Source organism: Callithrix jacchus, chromosome 16, assembly GCF_049354715.1.
Source record: "Callithrix jacchus isolate 240 chromosome 16, calJac240_pri, whole genome shotgun sequence".
NCBI lineage: Eukaryota > Metazoa > Chordata > Mammalia > Primates > Cebidae > Callithrix > Callithrix jacchus.
The window spans coordinates 66,198,741-66,223,025 of NC_133517.1; positions in this window are offsets into that span (position 1 = coordinate 66,198,741).

A 24,285-nucleotide genomic window follows, 5' to 3' on the forward strand; every position below is an offset into this window, starting at 1 on the left:
ATGATTCCTATTTCCCTGACACATAAAAGAACAAAGGGTGTCAGGAAACAACAAGACTCTTGGAACTACAGGAATATAAGCTGCAAAAGGAGGATAGCCATGTTCATAGAAAGCAAAAACGTAGCACACACTAGGGTGGAATAAGGAGGTGATCACTGGAGCATCTATCTCCAAGGACAGTAAAACAGAACTGAAATAAATCAGAACAGCTGCCAGTAAACTCAGATTTTTATCCACAACTTACAGAATTGGAGAAAATCACATCAGTTTCACTTCCACCCATAAAATGGTGTTCTAAAGTGAAAAAAAAAAAAAGAACATTTCTTACTGGTGCTTTCCTCATTATCTATTTTAGAAATTTTGCAGCACAGCATTGAAAATTAAATTATGCCACTAGAGGCCATTCTGCAATCCAAGGGATAAAACAGATTCTGTACAATCCAGAATCCTCTTCAATTCTGAAATGTGGCCAAAATTACTGGTATGAGATGGTCGTATTCTCTCTTATGCTTAATTACCATGTAGTGTTATGACTCCTAGTGTGACCATAATGTTGCATGTATTTTAATTCTTCCCCACAGGAGGAGGGCTTTTGGCTGCTCTTTTTGTCTTGTCTGGAAACATGCCCCTCTGTCTCATCATGCCATGAAATGTAAAAACAGAGGTATCTCTCCGTCCTCATTACTATGAGAAGCAGGCATCATTCAGTCTAGTCTTATATTTGGATGAACTTCCTGGCATATGTCTTGAGTTTAAAAGCTCTTTTTTAATGACTTTAGAGGGAATTTGGGAAATATAACTTGTAATAAGGACAACATGCAGCTCACCACACCTTTATTCCATAAGCATTTGGTGGCCACTTATTCTGTGCCTACTTCTGTGTTAGGTCCCAGAGATGTACAGAATGACTCCTACCCAACATAATGTCCACTGGGATGCTAATAGAGGTGTGAATAGGAAGGCTTTTCAGCCACAGAGACACATGCATTCGCTCACACACTCAGCATTGATCTTATGTCTCTACATTGAAATATTAGGAAGGGCACCACAGATATATATAAATAACTGATGACGTGGAGAACAAAGCAAAAATATATAGTCATAAAAGGAAAAAATAATTTAAGTCAGCTCCCAAAGAGCATACCTTTCCCCAGGGCAGGCAGTATCACCATACTGGTGGAAAGCACTTTGGACTCAGTGGACTAGGTTTAAGTTTTAAAATTGGAGGAACCTCATAAGTTCTCTGAACTTGAGGTCTTCTCACTTGTAAAATAAGTTGATAATATCTGCTATGTTTCTTCCCCCAGGAGTTCCATGAAACATAAATAACATAAAAATATATTTTTAGATAGTAATACATGTTTTGAAAGAAAAAAGTCTGAGCACAGTACGGTGGCTCACACCTGTAATCCCAGCACTTTGGGAGGCTGAGGAGGGCAGATCACTTGAGGACAAGAATTTGAGAACAGACTGGCCAACATGGTGAAACCCCGTCTCAACTAAAAATACAAAATTTAGCAAAGTGTGGTGGTACCTGTAATCCCAGCTACCCAGGAGGCTGAGGCAGGAGAATTGCTTGAACCCAAGAGGCAGAAGCAGTGAGATGAGATCACACCACTGCACTTCAACCTGGTGACAGAGTAAAATTTCATCTGAAGAAACGAAAGAGAGAAAGAATGAGAGAGAGAAGGAAAGAAAGAAAGAAAGAAAGAAAGAAAGAAAGAAAGAAAGAAAGAAAGAAAGAAAGAAAGAAAGAAAGAGAAGGGAGGGAGGGAGGGAGGGAGGGAGGGAGGGAGGGAGGGGAAAGAAGAAAGAAAAAGAAAGAAAGAAAGAAAGAAAGAAAGAAAGAAAGAAAGAAAGAAAGAAAGAAAGAAAGAAGAAGAACGAGGAAGGAAGGAAGGAAGGAAGGAAGGAAGGAAGGAAGGAAGGAAGGAAGGAAGGAAGGAAGGAAGGAAGGAAGGAAGGCGAGAGAACAGCTGGTATGCTTGAAACTGGCTATTGTTGATGTGTTCAGACAGGGCTGACATTGACATTTAAAGGGAAAGAAGCTGCTCCAAGCCATATAAAGAAAGATTGGAGTGGGGAGGTCATAAGAAGACTGGGGGAGGTCCCAAGTGTCTGTTGAAACCCAAAGCAGAGAGAACGTACGGTGTGAAGGAGCTATTGTGAAGGTCCTGTCATTGGAGCAAGCTCAGCATGTTAGAGGCACTGAATGATAATCTTGTGTCTGGAGAAAAATGGGCAAGATCAAGCTGTGTCAATGTTTATGACACAGAGGCAGCTAGAAACCAGAACACAGAGGGCCTTGTAGGGCCTGGGAAGGGGTTTGGATTTTATTATAAGAGCAAAGGGCGCTTGTCATTATTAAGCCTCAGAAACCCAACTGAATCAAAAGCAGAGGCATTAGGATGCTCCCCATGTTATCTCTCTCTCTCTCCCCCCCCCCATTTTTATTTCTCTCTCTTCATATCCTCATAATTAAAACCTGCAGATCTTACACTTCCAATAAAGAAGCAAATGATGCCCAATGAGGTTTTATAGAAAGATCCTAAGGGAGGTCCTTGCTAGGGAAGGCAAACCATTTCCAAGTGAAAGGCATAGGAGGGCAGTAAAAGGAGGTGACCTCTGAGGAGAAATGCTAACTCCAGAAGAAGCTTTGTGCTTCTGTGGAGAGGGCAGCACATGCTTGGATTTAGGCAGACATGGGTCCAAACACTTCCTGGTTGAGTCAAGTTGGGTAAAGTATCAAGCCACTGTGAACCACCATCTCATCTGTAAAAATAGTACAGAAATGCCTACTTCACAGAGTTGCAGAGATGATGGAAGATGACAGCAAACATAAAGGAGAGGCTGGTCATGCCAGGTAGCCAGATGCACCCCATCGACAAGCCAACAGGCCGTCTTTCTGCTTTGATTACCATAGTCTGCCTCTTCCTGTTCCCTTTTAGCCTGAGAGAATCACTGAATGTCTCTGTTGGACAGTTTAGGGCTGCAGTGGGGGAAGCCAAGATGCTGAGAGCCAATATCTGGCACATTAGCTCATCTTTTGATGGCTTCTAGATTGCCAGCTTCTCTTCCCTTTGTTTCCTTTCTGCGTCTGAGTGAGTCTAGAAAAACACCTAAGTTTCCCCAGAGGAAGGGGAGAGGAAGGTGGACACTCCCTAACCTCTGTCTGCATTCATTCTGGGCTCCAGAAAGTGGTCAACAGTGTTTTCTCTGGGGTCATTCATAAATGTCTGTAATGTTCTCTATGACTTTTCCCAAACTGTCCCAATCTGGTTGCCTGTTACCTGGTTTTGCAGAAAGGTTATGTGCCTTTCTCTTCTTTTTCTTTAAAATGCTGTGTCTTTAAAATTATGATGTGAAAGGCAGAACTACATAGGTACTTGTTTTTAATGTTTCATAGAAATCCAGGACTTTTGATAGCGGTCCTCTAAGAAGTCAGTTGATAAAGCTCAGTGTTCTGTAATGTTGGCATCAGATGGAGGATTAGATATAAAATTTAAGTCTTCTAAAATGAGAAAGGAAATACAGAAGGTGAAAATTCTGTGTCCAAGACCACACAGTTTATTGAATCATAACCAGAACTAAAGCTGAGGTTTTCTGTCTCCTGGTCTGTTGTTCTTTCCCTACACCTTGCTGCTTCTCTATCTTAAGTAAGCAGAGTAAAAACAATAAATAATTCCACTTTAAATCCTTTGTAGATTCACTAGTAAAAAACTTGTCACATTGTGGCTCCTTAATCAGAGTTGTATGAATGTGTGTGGGGATAATTCATGAAATGAAGTCTGCAAGAAGAAGAATGTTTTGCTACTTCAATGGAAATCTTCAAATAACTAAGCATATTTGGGACTCATCTAATATCCCTGCAGGGAATTCCCTCTAGGAGTTTACTGGTCTGCTGTTGCTAAAATGTTCTTGAAGGGAAGAAGCAATGACTTGATATTAATGTTACCCCCATTGGCTAGGTAGACGTTTTCTTTTCTCCCATCTTTCTCTATAGGTAGATGAAGAGGGAGGGGTATATTAACAAAAGCACAAAAGTAAAAGTAGTAAATGGTTGTCATGGATGGATAATAAAAGATATGGTAGGAAAAAATGCAATCTATTACCTAGAGGATCCTGGAACTCAATCATTTACAGACAAATCTAGGAAAAACAATGTTGAAAGCAATGTTTGCCCCTGTGATTTTTGAGCTGGATAAAAGAAGTGTTTAAAAATAGAGCCCTTCATTAAAAATTCAAAAGGATGCAAGATATAGTGGAGATTAAAGTGGTTTATTGTATGAGAGCAGCTATGGAAGCTGTTTATTTATAGACAATTATACACATTCTCAACAGGGACAGTACTAGCCTGAAAGAAGACATGCCCCATATAGCTTCTGGGCCAGTTAGAGCCTGTGCATTCTCTAGAGCACTGTTGTTCTCCTAGACTAAGTCCAGAGGCATGAGGAGCAATGAGATGGACCGCTGGGGCTGCTTTCCTGAACCAGCTTAGGCTCCTTTCATGGCATCTCTGAGCTCTTTGACCTGTCACTGACAGCCTCCTGGACCAAGAAAACAACTTCCTTCCAGAATCACTTTTTACCCCTTTTTAACTTAAGAGATACAAGGTCAACTTAAAACTCTCCAGGGCATGGAGTTAGAGAGACATTGAATACTAATGTTAACAATAACTAATGACGGCGACTACTTTTGTAGCAAACACTATATCAACTACTTGGGATTTTAATGTCTTTACTGTCACCAGTCAAGGCCACCTCCTCTCCAGCCTGATTTGCTTTATTGATGCCTCTCTCTTATCTCATTGCTTCTGCTCTTTCCCCTCTGCTGTCTATCGTCACACAGCCAGAACTAGTATTTCAAGGCATAAATCACATTGTATTATGACTTTGCTTAAAATTCTCAATGGCTTCAGATTGCACATGAAAAAAAAATCTTACCACTCACTCACCCTATAAATTCCAGCCACATTGGACATCATTTTCTTAAAATTGATGCACGTGTACCCCAGAACTTAGAGTTTAATTTTAAAAAAAGGAAAAAAAATGGACACATTTATCTCAAAGTGAGGGCAATTGCTATTGTTCCTTCTTCATGGAAGGTAGTACCCCTCCTTGTCCTGCAAATATCTGTTCAAAAGCCCCTTCTTCAGGAAGCCTTCTCTGATCCCCTTTTGGCCATCCCATACTTCATCTTACTTCTTTGTTTGTTGCTTTCTCACAGCATTTATAACCATTTGAAATTATCATATTCATGTATTTATTTGTTTGTGCATTTCTCTCTCCATTGCCCCTGCCCTATCATGGTCATAAGAATGCAAGCTCCATAAAAGCAAGTCTTATTCAAATCCCCAATGACTAGAACTCTGCTCAAAGTCCAAGGTGGGAGATCACAGGGGCCATGTTAGAACCAAGTTTGCTTTTGTCCTGTATTTTCACTGTGATCAGCTTCTATTTACCATCATCTTCACACAAAACAATTTTTAATCCAAACTCAGAGAGCCACACCAACTGAAGCCAGCTTCTTGTGAAGATGGGAGACTCATACACAAGTCTGCCCTGGGTCTGTGTCTCCAACTCGCTGCTGAGGGAATTTGAAGTTAAGGGTGCTGCCTATTGGAAGATTAAGAGCTAGTTGGCCTTTGCTTCATTATATATGATCTGTGTCACAAAGAAACCCTACAGCAATGACCCAGAAAAGCTTTGAGGGGAAAATTTAAAGATTAATAAGGCTCATTAGAATGACCCAATAATGTAAAAAAACAAAGATAGAAGACACATCCTCCTGGAACAGATGGCCTCCTCTGTGTTAACCAAAGTGCCTTTCCTAAGAAATTTCAGTCCTTATTGTATGAGTATCCCAGAACATGTGGTCAAGACCACAAACACAATCTTTGCCCTGCATCCCCAAACCAGGCACTAAAATAGAATAAATATTCTCCAGTCTCACCTCCTACAGAGTCCTCGGCAGCGATGAACCCCATGAACCTCAGGGCCTCCTCTGAGATACAATTCCTCTTTAGAAACCTTTCCCTCAGAATGAGTGGACACAGGATTCATTTCAATGATCAGTCACTCAACAGCCTCTCAGAGACTACTGCTCTTCAGGAGATTCTTTTGATGAGGATAGTTCGTGTTTTCTAAATAACCTTCTTCAGCAACCTAAGAGCAACTATAAAATATAATAAAGAAATCCTCAAAATGTGGGTCAAGAACAAATAGCATTAACTCAGGGATCTCCAGGTAGAGACCACTGGCTGCTGTCTTGAAATAGAGCAGTAGAATATAGAATTAAAAAGAACATTGAAAATTCTCTAAGCCCAGCATTTCCCCAAATTCTGAAAATGCAAGAGGTTATTAAGTGAAAAGGAGGGTTCAGAATAAATTAAGTGAAAATAATGCTATGTTTTGAACTTCTAATTCCAAACTGACAATGTAATAGAAACCTAGCTTTGCTCCCCCGGAAGCAAACCAAAATCAGTGCTCAGATTCTCACAAGCAACTTCTCAGAACCCAAAGATGTGGAAAAGAACTTTTCTGGTCCCACAGAGAAGTGAAAAACCCAGAGCAGATGGTAAAGAGAATCAGAATTCCACACTTGAGATGAGCCTCTCCCACATTCTGCCCAGCACCAAATTCAAGGAAAATCTTCCCTCAATTCATGGTTTCTACATGCAAAAAGTGAGATGGAGATGATCAACCAGCTTTCCTACCATCCCAGATGCCCTGGCAGGAGACCTGTCTTTTCCTTAACCCATAGAAAACATTGTGACTTTGTGAAGGAGACATATTCTTGAAGATAGGCAGACTAAGAAAGGAGGTAGGACTACCATATCTCCAGCTCTGGAAATTCTGCTGTTACTTGGCCAAAACAGTTGTCAAATCAGAGTGGCTGTTGAGTTGCACCATGCTATAGGAATTACATCCTACAGGTCCCCTGGGCATTAACTTCTAGCCAGCCTTGACACACTGCCAGGAAAATCCCTTTGTGAACTCCCCTATTCTTAACAGGCAGCTCTCTCATTGTTGATTAAAGCCAAGGCAAACCCAGGCTTATGGCACCACCTAGAGCCATAGAGGAGGCAGCAACCTAGCAGTAAAGATTCTCTAAGCAAATATATCCAATTTAAAAAATGAAGCAAGCCTGAAAGAGAAAACTACAATAAATAATTAATCCTTTACTACAAAGACATAGACATACACCCACAAGAAACAACAGCAAACAGGAAGCCACGACCCCCCCAAAAGGACAAGCAAACTGCCAGTGACTAATACTAACAAGACAATGGTAATTTGTGAGTGCTCTGATCAAAAATTCAAAATAGCAGTTTTAAGAAAACTCAATGATTTCTAAGGTAACACAGAAAATCAGTTCAGAAATTTATCAGAGGAACTTGAAAAAGAGAGTTGAAATAATAAACCAAAAATTCAAACAGAAATTTTGGAACTGAGAAACACATTTACTGAACTGAAGAATTCATTAGAGGCTCTCAATAGCAGAATGAACCTTGCAGAGGAAAGAATAAGTGAGTTCAAAGACCAGCCATTCAAAAATACACAGTTAGAGGAGAAAAAAGAAAAATGAAAAGAAATAAAAGACTGCCTACAAGATGTAGCAAATTACCTCAAAAGCTCAAATCAAAGAATTATTGATATTTAAGAAGAAGCTGAGACTGGGCAATGTGGTTCACATCTATAATCCCAGCAGTTTGGGCAGCCAAGATGGGAAAATCAGTTGAGCCCAGGAGTCGGAGTCCAGTGTGGGCAACATAGAGACACCTCAGTTCTGCAAAAAATAAACAAAATTAGCTGGCTGTGGTGGCACAGCCTGTGGTTCCAGCTACTCAGGAGGCTGAGGTGGAAAAATTGCCTGAGCCCAGGAGGTTGAGAATGCAGTGAGCCATGATCAGGCTACTATACCCCACTCCAGTCTAGAAAACACAGCAAGATGCTGTCTCAAAAAAAGGAAAGAGAGAAAGAAAGAGAGAGAGAGAGAGAGAGAGAGAGAGCACTGGAACTAAGCATGAGCAAGGCAATGTTAATGGTAGTTTTTCAATCTGAAAAAAGAAACAATAATGTTTAAAAAGAAACTTTTATTGTATAAAACAGACTGGTAAAATTAAGTGAACAAACCCAGAATGGTCTATTACTGTAATGGTGATAGCAACCCATTTATAAAGCTAGTATGAAGTCCAAAAGATAAATATATCAAAAACAGCATTGTAACAACTTGATAAAAGCTAGATAATACAAAAATATAAATTGAGGTAACTGAAAGTCAAAACATGGGGGGAAAGAGTTCAAGCATCACGTTTTGTAGGTGTGTTTTTGCCTTTGTTTCTGTTCTCGCATTTGTGATCTCAGATAAGTTGTCATCTTTTAAAAGTAACTTGTTATATCCATAAAACATTTCTGTAAGCCTTTTTATAACCACAGTGCAAAAACATATCATAGACTCAGTACAAATAAAAAGCAACCAACTAAAATGTGCTGTCAGAGAAAAATCATTTAACCGTAAAGGAAATCAGTAAGAAGAAAAGAGAATAGTATCAAAGCAAACAGATAACAAGCAACAAAACGGCAGCAGCAATTTCTTTCTTATCAGTAGTAACGCCAAATGTAAATGGTCTCAATTCTTCAATTCGAAGGTATAGAGTGACCAAACAGATAAAGAAACAAGACCCCCTGTACACTGCCTTTAAGAAACCTACGTCACCTGTAAAGACACACATAGATAAAAAGCAAAGGAGTGGAAAAATATATCCTATACACTGGAAGCAAAAAAAGAGCAGGAGTAGATATATATAATTATATCAGATAAAATATATGGCCAACCTAAGATTATAAAAAGAGGCAAAGAAGACCAATAGATAATGATAAAGGGGCAAATTCATCAAAAGAATATAATTATAAATATCTATGCACTCTACACCAGAGCTCCCATGCATGCAAAGTAAACATTAATAGATCTAAAAGAAGAGATAGACTGCAATACAATAATAGTAGGAGACTTTAATATCCCATTCTCAATAATAAACCAATTATCTAGACAGAAAATCAAAAAAGACACAGTAGAGTTACACTACATACTAGACCTAATAGGCCGAAATGACATTTACAGAACATTTCACCCAACTGCTACAGAAATACATTATTTTCATCACCACGTAGAACATTCTCCAGAATAGACCATATCTTAGGCCACAAAATAAGTCTGAACAAATTCAATTAAATACAAATCATATCAAGTATCCTTTTTGACCACAATGGAATAAAGCTAGAAATCAATAAAAAGAGGAACCTCAGAAAATATACAAATGCATGGAAATCAAACAATATGGCCCTGAACAACAACTGAGTTAATGAAGAAATTAAGAATGAAATTAAAAAATTTCTTGAAGCAAATGAAAATGGAGATACAGTATACCAAAATCTATGGGATACAGCAAAAACAGTACTTAGAGGAAAGTTTACAACAATAAATGTCTATGTCAAAAAAAGTAAAAAGACTTAAAATTATCAACCTAATAATTCACCTCAAGGAAGTAAAAACGCAAGAAGAAACCAAACCCAAAATTAGGAGGAGGAAAGAAATAATGAAGATCAGAGTGGAAATAAAATTGAGGCTAAAAAATACGATAGACTAGATTAACTGAATGGAGAGCTGGTTTTTTGAAAAGATAAACAAAATTGACAAAACTTTAGCTAAACTAAGAAAAAGAGAGAAAATTCAAATAAATAAAATCAGAAATGAAAATGGAGACTTAACAGTTGAGACCTCAGAAAATACCATGAATCATTAGTGACTGTTATGAACAATTACATTTTTAACAAATTGGAAAATCTAGAAGAAATAAGTAAATTCGTGGACATACAAAATCTACCGGTATGAACTATAATGATATATAAAACCTCAACAAACAAATACTGAGTAATGAGATGAAAGCCACAAAGAAAAAGTCTCCCATCAAAGGAAACCAGGACCTGAGGGTGTTATGGCTAAATTCTACCAAACATTTAAGGAACTAACACCAATTCTACTCAAATGATTCAGTAAAATAGAGAAGGATGGACTACTTCTAGACTCATTCTATGAGGCTAGTATTACTCTGATTTTTAAACCAGACAAAGACACATAAAAAAATCATAGGTCATAGGCCAATACATCTGATGAACATTGGTGCAAAGATCCTTAATACTAGCAAACCAAATTCAACAATACATTAGAAAGATCATTCATCATGAACAAGTGGAATTTATCCCAGGGATGCAAGAACAGTTCAACATATGCAAATCAATCAATGTGATATAGTAACAGAATGGACAAAAACCATATGATATTTTAATAGATGTTTAAAAAACTCTTTGATAAAATCGAGCATCTCTTCATGTTTAAAAAATAAAACCCTCAAAAAAACTGGGGATAGAAGGTACCTGCCTTAACACAATAAAAGCCATATACAACTAATCCATAGCTAGTATCTTGCTGAATGGGGAAAAGCTGAAAGTCTTTCTTTTAACATTTGGAACACAACAAGAATGCCTACTGTCTCCACTGTTACTGTTATTCAGTATAATACTGGAAGTCCTAGCTAGAGTAAGCAGACAAGAGAAAGAAATAAAGGGCATCCAAATTAGAAAGAAAGAAGTCAAACTATCCCTGTTTACAGATGATATGATCTTATATTTTGGAAAAAACCTAAGAACTCCACAAGAAAACTGGTAGAGCTGATAAAAAAAATTCAGTAAAATTGCATAATACAAAATCAACATACAAATACCAAGTAGCATTTCTACATACCAACAGTGAACAATATGAAAATAAAATTTAAAAAGTAATCTCATTTACAATTGCCACACATAGAAACCAATACCTAGGAATTAACCAAAAATGAAAGATCTCTATAATAAAAACTATAAAACAATGATGAAAGAAAAAGAAATAGAAATATATTTCATTTTAATTTATTGGACTAATCTAGATTGTTAAAATATAATACTACTCAAATCAATCTACAGATTCAATGTGATCCCTAACAAAATACCAATGACATTCTTCACAAAAGCAGGAAAAGCAGTCCTAAAATTTATATGGAACCACGAAAGACCAAGAATACCCAAAGCTATCCTATGCAAAAAGAAAAAAAATGGAGGAATTACATTACCTGACTTCAAATTATATTACAGAGCTATAATAGCTAAAACAGCATGGTATTGGCATAAAAACAGATACACAGACTAATGGAATAGAGAACCCAAAAACAATTCAACACACCTACAATAAACTCATTTTCAACAAGGTGCCAAGAACATACACTGGAGAAAACATAGTCTCTTCAATAAATGGTACTAGGGAAACTGGATATCCATATGCAGAAGAATAAAACTACACTCCTATCTCTCACTACATACAAAAATCAAATAAAAATAGATTACAGACATGGACATACGACCTCAAACTATGAACCTACTACAATAAAACTGGTGAAAATATCCAGGACATTGGTCTGAGCAAAGATATCTTGAGTATTGCCTCACAAGCACAAGAAACCAAAGCAAAAATGGACAAAGGAGATCACATCAAGTTAAAAAGCTTCTGCACAGTGAAGGATACAATCAACAAACTAATCTGACAAGGGATTAGTAATCAGAATATATAAGTAGTGCAAACAACTCTCTAGAAAAAATCTAATAATCTGAACAAAAATAAGCAAAAGATCTGAATAGATGTTTCACAAAAGAAGACATACAAAACACAAACAGTCATATGAAAGGGTGCTCAAAATCATTGATCATGAGACAAATGCAACTCAAAACTACAATGAGATATTGTCTCACCCCAGTTAAAATGACTTATATCCAAAATACAGGCAATAACAAAATGCTGGCAAGGATGTGGAGAAAAGGGAAACCTCATACACTGTTGGTGGGAATGTAAACTAGTACAATCACAATCACTATGGAGAACAGTTGAGAAGTTCTTCAAAAATTTAAAAATTGAACTGCCATTTGATTAGCAATCCCCCTGCAGGGTGTATACCTAAAAGAAAGGCAATCCATATATCGAAGGTATATCTGCTCTCCTATGTTTGTTGCGGCACTATTTACAACAACTGAGATTTGGAAGCAACAGATGTCTATCAATAGATAAATAAAGAAAATGCGGTAGATATATGCAATGGACTACTATTCAGCCATAAAAAGAATGAGATCCAGTCATGTTCAACAACAAGGATAAAACTAAAGATCATTACATTAAGTAAAATAAGTCAGGGATGGTAACACAGATAACACATGTTCTCACTATTTGTGAGATCTGAAAATCAAAACAATTGAACTCATGGATCTAGAGAGTAGGAGATGGTGACCAGAAGTGTAGCTGAGTAGGGGATGGAGATGGTTCATGGATTAAAAAAAAAAAAAAAACAGAAAGGCTGTCTAAGACCTACTGTTGGATAGCACAACAGTGTGACTGTTGTCACTAATAATTTAATTGCACATTTTTAAATAACTTGAGTGTAATTGGATTGTTTGTAGCCCAAAGGATAAATGCTTGAGGGGCTGGATACCCCATTCTTCATAATGTGCTTATTTCATATTGCATGCCTCTACCAAAACATCTTATGTACCCCATAAATAGATATACGTACTATGTACCCACAAAAGTTAAAAAGTATTTTTTAAATGTGGCACATATACCCTCATGGAATACTATGCAGTCCCTAAAAAGAATGAAATCACAGGTTTTACAGCAACATGAATGCAGCTGGAGGCCATTATCTTAAGCAAATTAATGTAGGAACAGAAAACCAATACTGCATGTCCTCACTCTTATGTGGGAATTAGCATTTGGTAATCATAAACATAAATATGGCAAAAGTGACACAAGCGGCCACTAGAGGCAGGTGGGAGGGAGTTGGGCAATGTTTGAAAAATTGTTGGGTACTGTGCTCAATACCTGATTGATGGAATCATTCGTATCTCAAACATCAGCATCATACAATACACCCATGTAAGAAACCTGCACATGTACCATCTGAATCTGAAATAAAAGTTGAATTTATATATAAAAAAGCAGGACCAAATGAGTAAGTAAATAAATAGAAAGCGGCTTTGTAAACTACAATATGACATTTATTGTTTGGCCAACATACTGTTAGTGATAGTCCACCATACATCCTGTCTTTTGCAAGGCCTATCTCAGGAAGATTAAGTCCTGGCAGAGACACCCCAAACAAGCTCAGATGCCACAATGGATGTGACCAGGAAGGCAAAAACTTCTCACATGTAAGCAAAGAAAATCCTTCCAACAAAGAAAAACTGTGAAACTCAGGGCCTAGATGACAGTCTGCCAATGCAAAGAGGAAACAGAAAAGAGGATCAGTGTTTTCCTGGTAAGGAGTACAAGACTTCTGTTCATGACATGCAGTGGAACGTGGCATCTGGTACGAAGAGGAGGAGAGGCATGGCATTTGTCCTAATGTGAGATGAATCCATGCCAGGAACAACGAATGTCTTCCCAGGTGGAAAATGGCATCTCAGGAGCACTGACAATTCCCCATACTGAATGAGGACTTGTCAACCACAAGGACAGGGAGGAAAGACAGCTGGTGACATCTCTTCTTTTGACTCTAACAAACATTCTGTAGGTTTTCACTTGCAGATGAGACAGGAAGAGAAAACTGATCATAATTGAGCTCTTGCTATAAGCCAGGTACTCTCACTTGGCAAATATTTATAGAGCTCCGAATATGTTTATAGACATAGACTTAGCCATATTAGTATATACAAAACACACAAACATTGATGTTGTGGGGGTAATATACAATTAAAAATAAAAAGACTAAATGAATACATTTTCTACCTCATTAAAAAGAGGCCAGGTGTTATTAAAAAACAACACAACACAGGGGAATCAAGAGGACTGGGGAGAGAACTGCTGTATTTGGTGGTCCCATTAGGTTTCATTGAGAAGGTGAAATCTGAGCAAAAACTTGAAAAAGGTGGAAAAATGAGCCATTCAACTACATGAAAAAGAGGGAGTGCTGGGCAGAGGGACAGCTGGTGCAAAGGTCCCACAGCAGCTGCTTGTGTGGGCAAATCAAGGGACAGTGAGGAATCAAGATGGCCAGATCAGAAACTGCAAGGTCAGAGAGAGAGCAGAGGGCTGAGGTCAGAGAAGGCATAAGGGGCTACTTCACAGAGGCCCCATTGGTCATTGTGAAGGTTTGTTTTATGTTGAATGAAATGGGAATTCATTGCAGGATTTGAGAAGTGACATGAACTGGCTTAAGATTTTGAAATATCACATTGTCTTCTCCCCTGAGAACCAACTATAGACATAACTCATTTTATGGTGCTTCTTTTCATGGCTGTTCACAGAATTGTGTTTTTTACAAATTGAAGGTTTTTAGCAATCTTGTGTAGAGCAAGTCTATCGGCACCATTTTTCCAATAGTATATGCTCACTTTGTGTCTCTATGTCACAGTTAGGTGATTCTTGCAATAGTTCAACATTTTTAAATTAATATTGTATCTGTTATGGAGATCTCCAATCAGTGACTCTGCTGTTACTATTGTAATTGTTTTGGGATGCCACTAACCACATCCATATAAAACAATGAACTGAATCAATCAATGTTATGTGTGTTCCAACTGGTCCGTCGATTGGTTCCTTCCCTGCACACACACATCTCTCTTCCTCATCTCTGGTCTCCCTATTCCCTGAGACACAACAATCTTGAAATGAGGCCAGTTCATAACTCTAAGATGGCCTATATCTACTCAAGTGAACAGAAGAGTCTTACGTCTTCTCTTTAAACAAAACCTAGAAATATTTTATCTTAGTGAGGAAGGCATGTAAAAAGCCAAGATGGGCTGGAAGTTGGGTCCCTTGTGCCAAACAGTCAACTAAGTTATCAATGCAAAAGAAAAGTCCTTGAAGGAAATTAAAAGTGCCACTCCTGTGAATACACTAATGATAAAACAGAACAGCCTCATTGCTGATAAGGAGAAAGTGTTAATGGTCTGGATAAAAGATCGAACCAACCACAACATTCCTTTTAGCCAAAACTTAATCCAGAACAAGGCCCTAAATCTCTTCAATTCTATGAAGACTGAGAGAGGTGAGGAAGCTAAAACAAAAAAACAAACACACACAAAAACTTAAAAGCTGGAAGAGATTAGTTCATGAGGTTTAAGAAAAGAAGTTGTCTTCATAACATAAAAGTACACAGCAATGCATCAAGTGCCAATGGAGAAGCCACAGCATGCTCTCCAGAAGATCTAATTAAAATAATTGATTAAGGTGTCTACACTAATAACAGATCTTCAGTGCAGACAAAACAGCCTAATACTGGAAGAAGACGTTATGTAGGACTGTCACAGCTAGGGAAAAGTCAATTCTTGGCTTCAAATATCAAAGGACTGGCTGACTTTCTTATTAAGGGCTAATGCAGCTGGTAACTTTCATTCAATGCCAATACACATTTACCATTCAGAAAATTGTAAGGCCCTTAAGAATGATGCTAAGTCTACTCGGATTCTGCTGTATAAATGGAACAACAAGGCTTGGATGACTACACGTCTGTTTACAACTTGGTTTACTAAATATTTTAAGCTTATTGTTGAGATCTTTGGCTCAAAAAAGAAAACAACCTTCAGGGAAGAATTCAGCATTCCAGATGCCATTAAGAACATTCATGATTCATGGGAGGAAGTCAAAATATCAACGTGAGCAGGTGTTTGGAAAAAGTTGATTCAAATCCTCACAAATGACTTTCAAAACATTACCAGTCATTGACAATGCGCCTGGTCATCTAAGGGCTTTGATGGACATGTACAAAGGAGTTAACATTGTTTCCATGTCTTCTAACACAATATCTGTTTACAACCCATGGATCTAGGATCAAGTCTGAAATCTTATTATTTACAAATTACATTTTGTAAGGCTCAAGCTACCATAAGTAGTGATTACTCTAATGCTTCTGGGCAAAGTAATTTGACAACCTTCAGGGAAGAATTCAGCATTCCAGATGCCATTAAGAACATTCATGATTCATGGGAGGAAGTCAAAATATCAACGTGAGCAGGTGTTTGGAAAAAGTTGATTCAAATCCTCACAAATGACTTTGAGGAGTTCAAGACTTCAGTGGAATAAGACCCTGCAGATATGATGAAAATAGCAAAAGAACTAGAATAAGAAGTGAAGCCTGAGGCCAGGCACAGTAGCTCACTACTGTAATCCCAGCACTTTGGGAAACTGAGGTGGGAGGATTGCTTGAGCTCAGGAGTTCGAGGCCAGCCTAGGAAACTTGGTGAAACCCCATTTCTACACAAATTAAAAAAAAAAAACTTAGCTAGGTGTGATGGTGCACAGCTATATCCCCAGCTACCTGGAAGAATGGCTTGCGCCCTGTAAGTAGAGGTTGCTGTAAGCCGAGATCACACCACTGTCTCCAGCCTGGGTGACAGAGCTAGACCCTGTCTCAAAAACAAACAAGCCAAAAAAACAAATCCTGGAGCCTGAAGATGTAACTGAATTGCTGCAATCCCATGATAAAACCTAAATCAATCAGGAGTTACTTCTTATGGTTGAGGGGGGAGAAAGTAAGTGGCTCCTTGAGATGTGATCTACACCTGGTGAAGATGCTGTGAACATTGCTGAAATAACAAGAAAGGATTCAGAATATTACATAAACTTACTGAATAAAGCATCATCAGGATTTGTTAAGATTGACTGCAAATTTGAAGGAACTCCTACTGTGGGTAAAACAATATCAAACAGCATTACCTGCTACAAAGAAATCTTTGGTGAAAAAAAAAATTTTTTTTTTTTGAGACAGAGTTCCGCTCTTGTTACCCAGGCTGGAGTGCAATGGTGCAATCTCAGCTCACCGCAACCTCCGCCTCCTGGGTTCATGCAATTCTCCTGCCTCAGCCTCCTGAGTAGCTGGGATTACAGGCACGTGCCACCATGCCCAGCTAATTTTTGTATTTTTAGTAAAGACGGGGTTTCACCTTGTTGGCCAGGATGGTCTCGATCTCTTGACCTCATGATCCACCCACCTCAGCCTCCCAAAGTGCTGGGATCACAGGCATGAGCCACCGTGCCTGGCCTGAAAAATTTTTTTAAAAAGAGTCCATCAATGTTGCAAATGTCATTGTCTTATTTTGAGAAATTGACACAGTCACCTCAACCTTCAGCAGCTACCACCCTACCATCATTGTCAAGGTAGGAAGAGTTGTAAGGAGGCTATCACAATAACTGAGGTGAGAGACTGTGACTTCGGCCATGATGATAGCAGTGGAACTCATAAAAAATGATTGGATTCTGGTTGTGTTTTGAAGGAGGTTACATTTAGATTTTCTTATTTGTTACATATGAGAAATGAAAGAAAGATAAGAATGAAAGATGACTCCAAGGGCTTGGCCTGAGCAACTAGAAGGATAAAGAGGCTATTAACAGATATAAGTAAGGGGATGCATGGAACAGCTTTGGAAAAGAAGATCAGCAATTTGATTTTAGATATGTTTTGAGATTAATCTAAGATGTTCAAGTAGAGATGTCATAGAGTCGGTTGTTTATATGAGCCTGGAGTTTTAGGGAAGAGCCTAGGATGGAAATATAAATCTGCCTAACTTATATTATCTCATGTAGTCCTCATCACGACCCTTCAAGATGTGTAGCATTCTCTCTGGTTTATTCGAAAGTAGTTGTGACTTACTCATGATCACATAATTATAAAGGTACTGAATGAAATTCTGAATTCCTATCTCCTCCCAAATTTCATACCTTTTGAAAGCAAATTCTTTAAGAGAAATACATTTCCTTTTTTCCTCCTTTTTTTCTTTTAGTTTCATTCCTGTGACCTGGTTTATAGAAAGACCAATATAGAATTGTAGAGGAATACACGTAGTCTTTCTAGACTATGCAGATTTTGGTTAGGCTTGAAGACAGTCAGAAAGCACTTGAAAATGTTGAACCCAAAATGAAGACTTAGAAAACATAGAGAAGCAATAAGAGAAGGGGACTCAAAGAAAAATGGGGAAGTTGACAGAGAAGGTCACTGGCAGTCATGGAAACATGGTGAATACAAGATACATCAATAGAGTCACTGTCAACCTTATTAGATGCACCACTGCCAGTTTATTTCTAGTACATATATAACAACATATGTATCCCAAGTGCATTTGTAAATTGAGCACATGTATTCCCAGTGCATAAGGATCCCAGTGGTCATAAGTGGCCATTTACATCTTTTGTCCTCATTAGATTTTGAGCTCCTCAAGGACTAAAACTTTCCATGTCTTACTAACCTTTGTAACCTCAGCACCCTGTATAATGCCTGGCTCAGAATCATGTAAGACAGTTACATGGATGAATAAATGGGTAAATGCTAGACACAGAAGAATTTGTCCCTAGATCTTCCAGAGGGGACCTTCTGGAAAGAAAAAATATTAATTTGAGCGAAAATTAAGTATTTTGTTTTTACTTCAACATGAAGGGTAGCAGATTTCTGTGGCCATCTATTTGCACATCTTTTTCTTAAATAGGCACGCCAATTTACATACATTTTCATGTTCAATTCAAAGAAAGTTGCTTTCAGTATGTAAATTACCTGGCACATTGAGTTCTTTTCTTCTTTTCATTGTCTTTCATTTTTACTGTTTCCTTTTCATACTTAATATGTATATTTTATGCAAATTATCTCCATACTTTGATAGGGCCTTTCAGTGGACTGTATTATTTTAAATGAAAACTATAATTATGAATGTATTATGTGTATAAGTTTGTATATATATAATGTATATTCTGAATTTTTATTAACCAGAAAAATCACATCTTTACATTTTAGTATAAAAAATATTTTATTTGTATTCTCCTCCCTCTAAAGCACAACATTTTATATACAGAGAATCCTGATTCAAGACTTTTTGGTCCAGCTCTGTCACTATCTCTATAACCTGAGGCAAGTAATCACATCTCTGTAAATCCCAATTTATTCTTTGAAAATATGGAAAGGCTGAGATTCCAAGACCTTTTCCTAGTTAAAGATTTACCTACAAGCATTCATTGCACATCTAGCAGCTAGTGCAAATTTCCTGGAGACACACAACACCAGAGACACAAGACAGAAAGCAGTGTCACTTCCCAAGAGGCACATTGAGCTAACTGGGGAGTACTGATGAATATGGGGGACGTGAAATCATTTCCAGAGAAAAATAGAGGAAGCGACTGAAGGCATGCACAGGAAAGAAGTCTAAGCAGTGGGCAAATCAGTGGTCCCTAGGAGCAGCATACAGCAGTTCCCCTCTGTGCCAGTCTGTTCTCACACTCTAATAAAGACATCTGAGGCTGGGTAATTATAAAGAAAAGAGGTTTAATTGGCACAGTCCTACATGGCTAGGGAGGCCACATAATCATGGTAGCAAAGAGCAAGAAGGAGCAAGTCACATCTTACATGGCAGCAGGGAAGAGAGAATGAGAACCAAGCAAAAGGGGTTTCCCTTATAAAACTATATGATCTTGTGAGATGTATTCAATACCAAGAGAACAGCATAGGGGAAACTGCCCCTATGATTCAATTACCTTACATTGGGTCCCTCCCACAACATGTGGAAATTATGGGAGCTACAGTTCAAGATGAGATTTGGGTGGGGATACAGCCAAACTCTATCACCCTTTATCCATGGTTTTGCTTTCTGTAGTTTCCATTACCCAAGGAATATCACAGTAAAACATTTTGAGAGAGAAAGAGACACACACAATTCACATAACTTTTATCACAGTATTTAATTATAATTATCCTATTTTTATTATGGCTGTTAATCTAATACTGTACCTAATGTATCAATTAAACTTGATCATATGGATAAGAAAATATAGAGTTTGGTACTATTTGTGCCTCTATGCATCCACTAGAGGTTTTGGAACATATATTCTCCAGGGATCTATAAATCTCCCCTTCAAGGGACACTTCTGTCTACCCAAACAATACTAAGAACTCTTTGCTTGTTTTGTGTTGTTTTTAGGTTCCATTCCTAATCTTATTAATATCAAGGTGCAATCCTTTCCTTAATAGATTTACACTGAGAAAACAACAAAGTGTTTCATCTCCCAAGAAAGACCACCTGCAAAAGTTCTCTTGGTGTAGAATTTCCCTTATTCTCAGGGAATAGAATGTTGCATAAATTGTCCCCAATCCCTGAAGTTAGTGATGTAGAGATGGTGATCTCTGCCTAAAAACTTGTCATTTAAATAACATACAGCAGTGTCCACCAAGCAACTTATACTAATGTTGCAGGCAGGTAATTTATCCACCCACTCACTCAGTTCTCTAACACTGAGCTCCTGCTGAATGACAGTCACAGTCAAGGAAACATGAAAGATACAGATGTATCTATCAGAGGAGTTATCAGCCTCATCAGATCCAACACTCCTATCTTATTACAAATAAATCTAATGACTCCTTTAGAAATGAAGTTTATGTATAATAATATAGCCTACCATTATACATAATTTTTAAAGTCAGTAAAAAAGTCCATATATTCTCTAAGTCTAGCATAAAGGAGAATTACACTAAGAGATGTGATGGTGGTAGGTTCTTACTCTTACTTATAATAAAAATGTAAGGATTTTTTCAAAGCAAGGCAGTTTTTAACCAACTATTGCTGACCCTGTTTCTTTCTGTTTGATATTTGTAACTAAGAGTTATAGGGATAGCTATGCTGTAGTAGACGGTTTGAGATTTTTTTTATTAGAAATGCTGAACGAGTAAGTATAATGCAACTATTCTAAAATAAAAACAATCCAAAATTTGAAACACTTCTGGTCTCAAACATTTTGGATAAGGGGTACTGAACCTGTAGTAAATTAAAGTCAGGATGCTTTTGTCAAAGGAGGTTATATCAGGGTCCTGGCCAATTATTAGCACAGGCAAATGGGGTAAATAAGGAAAATTAATAAGGGGAATATTTTTAAAGATCTGAGAAGATTAATGGAAATTGACAGGAATGGTGAAGCCCCCTGGAATAACAAACAAGAGGCATTGCCACCCTAAGTGGAAGCGGGGAAAAGCAGTTACAAGAATCCAGGCACAGTAGCTGGAGCTGAGGGTACCTGGAGAAAATAATTCTGTAATGTTTGCTTAGAAGTAAACAGGCAACTCAAGGCCTGGGAGAGAAGAATCGAGGGGAATTGACACAAATGCAGCCTCCTCCTTCTCTATATTTCCTGCCAGTTTCTCCCATTGGTCAAACCCAACCAGAAGTTGGACAGCGAAGAGCTCAGTTGATGCACTCTACAGAAGTCAGCTTCCTGGGGCACCAAGCCAGTAGAAACTGGATCCCTAGGGACAAGACACATCTAGGAAAGGGTTGAAGGAGTCCTCTGGAAACTGAAGGTGGCCTCTGACCAACAGCTCACAAGAAATTGAATGCTGTCAACAACTACATAAGATTGGAAACAGATCCTTCCCCAGTTGAACCTCAGATGAGATGCAGTTCTGGCTGATATTTTGATTCAATCTTTGTGAGACTCTGAAGCAGATGATCCAGCTAATCTATGTCCAGACTCTAGACCCGCAGAAACTGAGATAATAAATAATAAATGCTAATTCTTTCAAGCTACTAAGTTTGGGATAGTCTGCTTTGCAGCAATAGGAAAATAATTCACCACCCCTAAATATCATGAGTCTGAAACTGCTCTATCAATGTAGCCTATGCTCTGTGTCTCAAACCTTCTGAGCTGTGCTTGTCCTGATTTGCTGTCTCCAGGAGAGTCACTGCAGAGATCTCAACAATGGGAAAGAAAAGGGAGAGACAAAATAACCTTTGGGATGTGTACCAGGAACTAGAGAGACAGTGGTTCATAAGACACAATCCTTTGTATTAGAGACTTCAGGTGGATAGTCTAAAAATATCAGTTAAATTCTATTATGTTTCAGGCCCTCTGCTAGATATTTGGGGAGATAGAAGCAAACAGTTGATATGTACCTTGTCCTAGTACAACTTAGATCACCACTGTGATAATAGCCAGATAAAGAAACAATAATAATACAGGCTAACAACTGCCTCAGTAAGTCAACAGCAGGCTGTGTGAGCATAGCTATTCCAAAAGAAGTGTTGCTGCTTCCATTTTACAGATGCAGAAACTGAGGCTTGAAGAAACTGTAAACTTCATTAAACTGACTCCAGCAGACAATTCCAGACACTGATTTAATCCTCTCTGGGGGAATGCATAGTGCCTGCTTCTGCAGTCAACTTACTTTCAGTCAGAGAACTTTAAGCAGGAGAGGGATGGGATCTGCTCCATGTTTTGATATGCTTCTAGCTGTGGTGTTGATATGGCTTTGCTGTGTTCCCACCCAAATCTCATGTTGAATTGTAGTTCCCATAATCCCCATACTTGATGGCAGGATCCTGCTGGGAGGTAATTGAATCACAGGCATGGTTACCTCCATACTGCTGTTCTCATGATAGTCAATGAATCCTCATAAGATTTGATGGTTTTATAAGGAGCTTTTCTCTCTTTGCTCATTCTTCTCTCTCCGGCTGCCTTGTGAAGAAGGACATGGCTACTTCCCCTTCTGCTATGACTGTAAGTCTCTTGAGGCCTCCCCAGCCCTGTGGAACTGTAAGTCATTTAAACCTCTTTCCTTTATAAATTAATCAGTCTCAGATATGTCTTTATAGCGGTGTAAGAATGAACTAATACAGGTGTAGTGAAAGATCAGCATTATGACCTGACCTGGGGTGGAGACATCACCTGGAAAGATAGTGCAGAGGTCCAGGCTAGAAATGTTTTCTTTTTTTTCTTTCTTTTTTTTTTTTCTTAACATATGGCTTAAAATATAAAACTATTCTGAAGTCAACTATTGATTGTTTTGAATTTATTATTACCTGGTAGGGAATAATGGGAACTTAGTACTAGCAAAAGCTTAGGAACACGGTGGTTTATCTCAGGCCTAAATACTTGAGGCCCAAAGGAATCAATATTCTCTCCATAATTTCAGAGACCCTTAAGTGACAGAGCCTGAATTGGACCCCGACTTTCCTGACCCCAACCCGAGGTTTCTCCTCCACTAACATGGAGCATCAGCTCCCAGACATGACTGCAATACTTCCCATGAAGAGAGAAGCCTCAGATCGCACTGTACCTGAGAACCAGGCCAGACAGAAAGCACAGTGCTCCCCCTGGGTGCTTGTCTGAGGTGGTTTCCTTAGCCTAGTTAAGAAAAGGATAAAATTATGCTGGGCGCGGTGGCTCAAGCCTGTAATCCCAGCACTTTGGGAGGCCGAGGCAGGTGGATCACAAGGTCAACAGATCGAGACCATCCTGGTCAACATGGTGAAACCCTGTCTCTACTAAAAATACAAAAAATTAGCTGGGCATGGTGGCACGTGCCTGTAATCCAAGCTACTCGGGAGGCGGAGGTTGCGGTGAGCCGAGATTGCGCCATTGCACTCCAGCCTGAGTAACAAGAGCAAAACTCCATCTCGAAAAAAAAAAAAAAGAAAAGGATAAAATTTCTCTTTTCTCCCTTTAATATAAGACTCATTCATTATTGGAGTAGGGACTGATAGTTTATTTCAAAAATATCTATTGCAGGCATCAAAGTCATTATTAGTAATACACCTATTTTACATCTTACAAAATTAACTTATCATGACCCTTTCACATGCACTATTGTGTCATCATTGTACCTTTGAGTGACAAGTATTGGCGTTCCCATATTGCTGGTAAGAAACTTAAAGCCTGGTGTGGGGTTTGCTAAAGGTAACATAAAAAGCAGGTACAAATAAGCAGGAGGTATGAGCTCTCAGTAGGCATCCAGGTCTTTTTTTTTTTTTTTTTTTTTTTTTTTTGAAACTCAGAATTAGCGTTTTTTTTACTTTTCTTTTTTTTTTAAAGGAAAGAAGAAAAAAAAGAAAAAAAGAAGTGAAGGAGAGGAAGAAAGAGGAAGAAAAAGAGGGAAAGAGAATGAGAATATTGCTTTATTCTAAAAATGGGTATTAATAATGGCTGATCAATATTTTGTGTATTTAAAGTGGAGAATGTATATTTTGTGTATTTAAAATGGAGAGCTCTATAAATATTTATTAAGTTTACTTGTTCCGGATCTGAGTTCAAGTCCCGGTTTTCCTCATCAATTTTCTGTCTCGTTGAGTCTGAATCTCTTTATGGGTCTTATGTATCTGGGTGTTAGGATCGTTAGCTCTTATTGTTGCATTGATCCTTTTACCACTATATCTTTGTTGCTTTGAAATCTATTTTATCAGA